Consider the following 6,887-nt stretch of genomic DNA (forward strand, 5'->3'; position numbering starts at 1 on the left):
TGTCTTCACATTATAGGCTTAGTTTAGCTATCTCTTTGGAAGATTGCACTGTTCCTAATAAAGCGTAGTTCTTAATATATTCGAAAAACCAGCAAGCAAAGAGCAAACAATCAATGCTATTGAACAGCCTACAAAGGCAACCATCAAGTTGACAAATAACCAGGTTCATTTCGTCCCCCTTCCAGGACACCCTTAAAAGTAATCAGAAAACTTCTGTGAATTGTGGTGGGCGGTGCTTGGAATTTGCATATGTCAACACGAAAGAGCAGCAACAATTGCCCTAAAATACAATTTATTTACCGAAGAACGGAACGCATTGGAGCACAAGAGATACATTTGCCCGATGAGTAAAATTGAAATGTTAATTACGACGGGGTTGTTCCTCGATCCAGAACCGCTTGGCAAACAGTTTAAAAAACAGTTGAGAACGATGTTTAGACACTGGCTAAGCAAACAATCCAGCTGGTTCGTGATTTGTTTGCTCAGCCCTTAATCAGACTGGGTTCTGAGCACTTTTCATCGCAAGCCAGCGGCAGTGAAAGTTTAATATGGCATCGATAACCCCGGGTGGCAATATATCGCTTTGGTCTTTGGTCTGAAGCTAAACGCTGGCAAACAAGTCCAGGGATGTTCTGGAGCATCCATGCTCGTCCCACTCCATAAATATCCTTCTGTTGACGATGATGAGGTGTGAATGCCACCGCAGATTCTGCTTTTGTTTTATCCCTCCATCAAGGCGAGTCCTGCTGTTGTGGCATCCACTTGAGGTTAATTGAATTTCATTGCGTCCTTGTTAAATGGAAAACGTTTTTTCCCCATTTAAGCTGGTTAGCCAAAATGTATGTTTGTACCTGCCGAGCAGTATTATTAATTGAATCCGATGGTAATTGAAAAGTTTTCAGGCTTCCTAATTTGGTTTGCGGCGCTGCCTTTTCCTTTAATGATATTATTTCTGTTTTGTTTAAAGAACCTTCTACTTATATTTCTTTAAATTAAGAATTTTTTTAGAAAAAATTGGATGTTATTACATCAATTCAAAGCTGATATTCGAAAACCCCAGAACGTACTTCTTCCAAACAAACTTCCCATATCAAGTTTCCCAACTTTGGCGACACATTAAAAGGATTTGGCTTGGCACGTGCCTCCGAACACTTTAGATTGGCGATGAGAAATAAAAAACGAAAGTGGAAACTTGAGGAAAAGCGCGGAATTAGCATTTATTTTCAAAGAGCGTGTTTATTTGGCTATTTATTCAATTTTAATTTCAATTCCTTCCGCGCTTTTCTCCCTTAGAACAATCAGTCACGGGAGCAGAAGGAATAGATGCGATTACATTTAATTGAATTTTTTCCGCGCTCTGTTTGCCCAGGAAAAGCCAAGAACTGAATTGAATGTATTATATTACCAATAAAGAAGAAAAGAAAAAATAATAAAAAATGCGCAGCGCGATTGGCAATACAAAGTGGAGAAGAAAAGTCGGAAAACGTGATGCGCCCAAGTATTCAAATTTCGGTTTTTGTGGGACAATCGTGAGGGAAAATCGAGCTGAGCTTGTTAGGTTAAAGTTGCCTCATGCATTATTTATTTGAACTAACAAGACAGGCAAGTAGTCATAAAAATCCTGACCAGAAATTACCTGTTGATGAGCCACAACTTGCTAGTTTAACCCTCAATTACCAAGGACTCGGGGGTGAAATTGAACCATATGAGTGGAAGGGGCGGGCAGGGATTTCCCTTTTTGCCCCCTGGGGAAGACATTAAAATTTCATCAAGTTGGCGGTATTAAGAAACACTTGGCACGTTAAATCAATTTGCCATTTTATAAATCTTCATTTCGCACCTGAGACGTGATCCTGCCGCGAAGCCACAGGTGGTCCTGCGAAAGGAAGGCAAGGAGCTTTGGGTTAAGCTCCCAACTGAAACGTGACTCCAAGCGGCTGCCAAGGATTTGCACTTTTATTTCTATTTACTTGTATTTTTTGGCAAACATTTTATTTGCGGGCTCATTTCAATTAGCTAAAATGCCCTTTTTCACACCATTTGCCTGATTGTTTTCTTTGACCAAAAGTGTGTGTGTGTGTGTGTGTTGTTTTCGGGGTTCATTGCCCATTTGGGGGCATTTTTAATTTCTGTAATGCCTTTTGTGATCTCTGTGAATGGTTCTAAGTGCACTCGAGTTGCGTATTATTGTTACATTTATTGTCGACGACAGTGAGCTTTTAAGAAAATTATACAATTGCATTATGACGCCGCACTGACCACTTCGAAGCCTCTGGCTCTCGTTCTTTTATTACTATCTCTAACGATAGAGTTTAAAATTTCCAATGCAGTGAAGAGCCAGAAGGAGGTCCTTTGGGCCACACCACGCCAAAAAGAGCAATTGAGGAAAAGGGGAGTTGTCTACTACAAATCGCTCAACGGGCGGCCCACGAAGGACCACTGTCAATGTTTTCGCCTTTTTGCAGTCGGTGGGTGGCATAATTTATGGCCGCCCATCGTTTCCCCCTTCTCCGATTCGAGCTTTCCGCTTTCCACTGCGGTTATTAAAATGCTCAATGCTCTTACCCATACCAAAAAACCAGGTCCGCACTTTGGGTTGCTGGCACGGACTCCAGGACTTTCGGACTCCAGTTCGCATTGTCGTCAGACAACTGCAAAAAAGTGTAGCACACTCGCCGGCGCCGACTAATGGCAGTTGAAGGACCAGGTACTATGGAATTAGAAAGAGTTTGTTTTAGCAGAATCTAAGGAATAAGATGTGATTATTGTCATTTTTAGTATCATAACTGCCTGAAAAAACATGAGTTCGGTTTAGGAAGTATGAAGTTCTAAACATTTTATGGTAAGATACTTGTATATATTTCATATATAGGTAAATTTATCTAGAGAAACAAATATTTCTATAAGTTTACTTTAAAATATTTTAAGATTTTACAACAAAAATTGCAAACCATACCCACTGTCTAAGCTTCCCTTTCGTCTGATAATCAATAAAATGTTTTGGCATTTACTTTCATTGTTTGCTGCTGATGCTGCTCCCGTTGCAACGCCCCATCTGCCACGCCCACGCACAAGTACTATATTTGCATATATTTCGAGTGGCAACTGGCAAGGCATATTGCCGGGTCTTATATCCTGCCGCTCGCCGTGCTCAAGTCCTTTGCCACCGGGCGTGCCTCGTGAATTGTTTCACTGTCGTCGTTCATTTGGGTTGATGTCCCAAAGACTGGGGACTCGACATGAAAGTCGCTTAATCTACTTAAATGTCTTTGAGTTTAGAATCTCCCTTACTTGGTCACAACAGAATCTTACACTACAAGAAAGATATAACTTTAACATTTTTAATTGTCAGTTTAGTATACAAATTCATGACTTTTATGCTTCAGGAAACTCCACAAACGTTGCTTGAATTTATACTGATTTATCCCCTGATAAAAATAAATATTCTTAAATTGTTTTTCCTGTGTATCTTTAGTCTTTGCGAATCGAGACAGTATTGTCTCCCCTTTTACGACGGCGTTATTAACATGGATTTATGGCGTATCGTTCGAAGACTTAAGGCCGCTATTAGCGCACTAAGATGTAAACAAGCTGAGGCCGAAGGAAACTTTCTAAGGAGCAGGACTTAGAGCAGGACGTCTCACATGTAAATCAACTCAACTGCAAGGTAACAAAGCAGAAAAACGCAAATTTCAGATGAAAATTGGCGGGGCGAAGGCTGAAAAGGTAGCATCGGATAATTTCAATTAAAAATGCCTTTGAAAAGGCATTCGGTGGCTGGCTGGGCAACCATGACAAAGCGTCCTCATTGATGTCCTATGTCGCCGTCGTCAACTGCCGTATCAGCAGTTTTAAATCAGGGAGAAAATCAGGGGTGATTCCAGGGGTGGAGTGATGTTATAAGGGGTGGTGACTGCAGCTTAATTGAGTTTCGCTTTGACGGCAACCGCATAAAAGGCAACAACTTTTAAGTATTCGCATTCCCAGCAATTAAAGCCCTGCGCCAGCCAAGTCCCTTTGCCAGGGAGATCTGGACTTAGAGGAAATTTAATATTTTTCTAATGATGCCAAACACATTTTGCGGTTTCTTCACACAAAGATGACCGAAATGGTCAGGGGACTCTTCCTAAGAGCAGTGGCTTTAAAGCTGACATTAAATTTATCTAGAAATTTAAGTTAGTTATTCGGAACTATATTTCAGGTTCTGAGTATATTTCCTTTATACGTTTTCTAGTAAATTGTTTAAACTGATACCATAACATCTAGAAGAATCCCTCCTCAGAGTATATTTCAAAAGTTAAGAATACTGCCATCTCTTAGTGTCTAGATTTTCCGACTCTTCGGGGTGTATGAATATATGTATGTTTACAGCATCATAAAGTTATCAACTTGACGAGCTTGTTGTTGCGATGACGTAGCAAACAAATTTTCACAGTTAACAATGGGCACGTCGTCGCTTCTGTTCTGGTGGGTCCACGTCCACCACGCCTGTCATTCCAACTCGGAGTCATTTTGTCAGCCCGTCCGCCTCATCCCCCTTGCCATCGCCCTTCCTGACTCTTGATGGCAGCATAATTGATGCACTCGAGCGTAAGTGATTAGATTCATTATGATGCCTGGCAGGCAATGGCAACGGATCTTCTTTGGGTAGAATGAAAACGGGGGTATCAGGTGTCCAGCAGTGAATTGAAATGTTTGAAAATTTAAAATAAATGTATTATAACCGATTTGAGGCCTAAGACATCTAGGAGACTGCCCGTTGTTGCTAAATGATGTGTGACAACATTTTTATTGCCCGTTCTCGCTCCTGCGTTCCATATCCTGCGGTGGTCGGGGTAAAAGCCAACGTGCGCCAACATTAATCAAGGCATTCTAAAGATTCAGATATACATTTATGAGTAAACTCATGCATTTTGAGGGTAAAACACAAAAAACCGAGGCAGCAACAAAGGACGGCACACGCCGGGCGACAAAAGCATTTGCTTCCGGTATGCCGCCTGTCACTGGGATTTCTACAGTCAGCAAAATAAGGTGTTACTTCTTTATATAAGAAAAGTTAAAGTTATAAATAATATTTGGTTAAACCTGCATTTCCCCTAACTGTATTAATACATCTTTATGAAATACATGAAAATGCATATTTAGTTTTATAACTAGCTGTTTTTTAAGTGCACAGAATGGGAGCAGGGGCGGTGTGTAGTGGCGTAGTAGGTGGAGTGCCTGTGCATTCTAGCTTGAAATAAAGTTGCACTGACTGACGCTTTTCGCCCTTTGTATTTTGCTCTTATTGTTGTGCGGAAAGCGAAGAGAAAAATGTATTTCGAATGAATAAATATTCCTTCTATGACCCTAATGGATTTTGTTGTTGTGGGACTGTCAAAGAGTTGAGCCCTAAATGGAGGCATATGCTAATTAGGAAGAGAAAAGCTGCCCTTTAAGGGCAAAAACACAAACTATTAATATAAAAATCAGATAATTTTTTGGTAAAATCTGAATATTTTTACGCTTTAAATGGATATCAGAGAGCTACGGCTAAGTCATATAAACGTTATGGATTTCGAAAAAAGAAAACGATTAAAGTAAAATCTGCCATGGAATAAACATCACGAATTCACTCCGCTTCATAGCTTCCCCTGTAGTTTCCTTCATATCTCAGACGCTTCCAGCTATTTGCACACAAACAAAAATAAATATTAAATCTCAGGAATCGTTTTTGGGCTGAGACACACCCTTAACCCCCGACCTGTAACCTCCCTCATTCCCAGGGACTCAGTTTATTACTCTTACTATGTGGCACGCTTATCGACGAGCACAGCGTTTAGTTTTGTGATTGAGTGGGTGGACATGTGGATTGACAGCATGAGTCTGCTAAATCAACAGAAGCTCATCAATTTCCCGGCTTCGTTTTTCCCTGAAACTGTGGGAAATTCACTGACGAACTTTTGTGAATTCCAAGTTGTAATTCATCTGCTTTAAAGCCATCAAAGTTCCGGCTGGTAATTAAAACCGCGTGAAACCCTTACACTGGCGGTAATCCGCAGATACTCCTTCCCATAACTCACTCATAAATCAGACAACGAAAAGCCATACATCATAGACACCGTGGGGAATCCCCACGAAAAAATATACAGAGATGACAAAGCTGCAAAAGTTATTTTGTAATTAGTGCAAAAGGCAAAGACAACGGGAGGCCGTTTCGAGGACACAACAGGCCCAACAGGATAATGATGATTACGCTGGCGCAATGAAATTGAAGACGACTTTCTGCCGAAGCTGCACTAATTACCGCTGACGTGCGATGGGAACTGAAGCCGGGACAGATTTTCCCCAATCCGAGGATGAAACTCCGTCCGGGGGACTGTCAACTCAAGTTTGACACTTTGTTGCTGACAATTTATGAGAGCGGGCCAACAGCTATGGTTTCTGATTTGGGTACAGTGGTTCTTAGATGAAAAATCAAGTTAATAACATATTATTTATATATTTATTTGTAGATAAAACTGAAATAGTTATTAGTTACTTATACAAATTCACAAAGATAATATTATATTTTAAAATCAATATTAATGCTCCATTTGTTCCACTGTGCACGGTGGGTAAGCGTACCGACACTCGATCCGCCTGACAACGCCGCCACTTAGTTTAGAGTTTTATGAGCGCAATTCGATTATTCTTCATTTACGTCAATCAATGTGGATGCTGCTTTTAGTCGCTGGCCGCGCACCCTTAATCGCTTTGTTTAAATAGTAAAACGCCGCTTGGATTTGGATTTTTCCGCAATTTAATATCAAAGATGAGGCTGTTGTTGTGGCTGCTATTATTGTGCCGCCGTCTTGTCTGTGAAAAATCCGTCTGCCCCGAAGTCTGCTTTTTCCTGTATCCCTTTC

This window comes from Drosophila eugracilis, unplaced genomic scaffold, assembly GCF_018153835.1.
Source record: "Drosophila eugracilis isolate 14026-0451.02 unplaced genomic scaffold, ASM1815383v1 contig_2152, whole genome shotgun sequence".
Lineage (NCBI taxonomy): Eukaryota > Metazoa > Arthropoda > Insecta > Diptera > Drosophilidae > Drosophila > Drosophila eugracilis.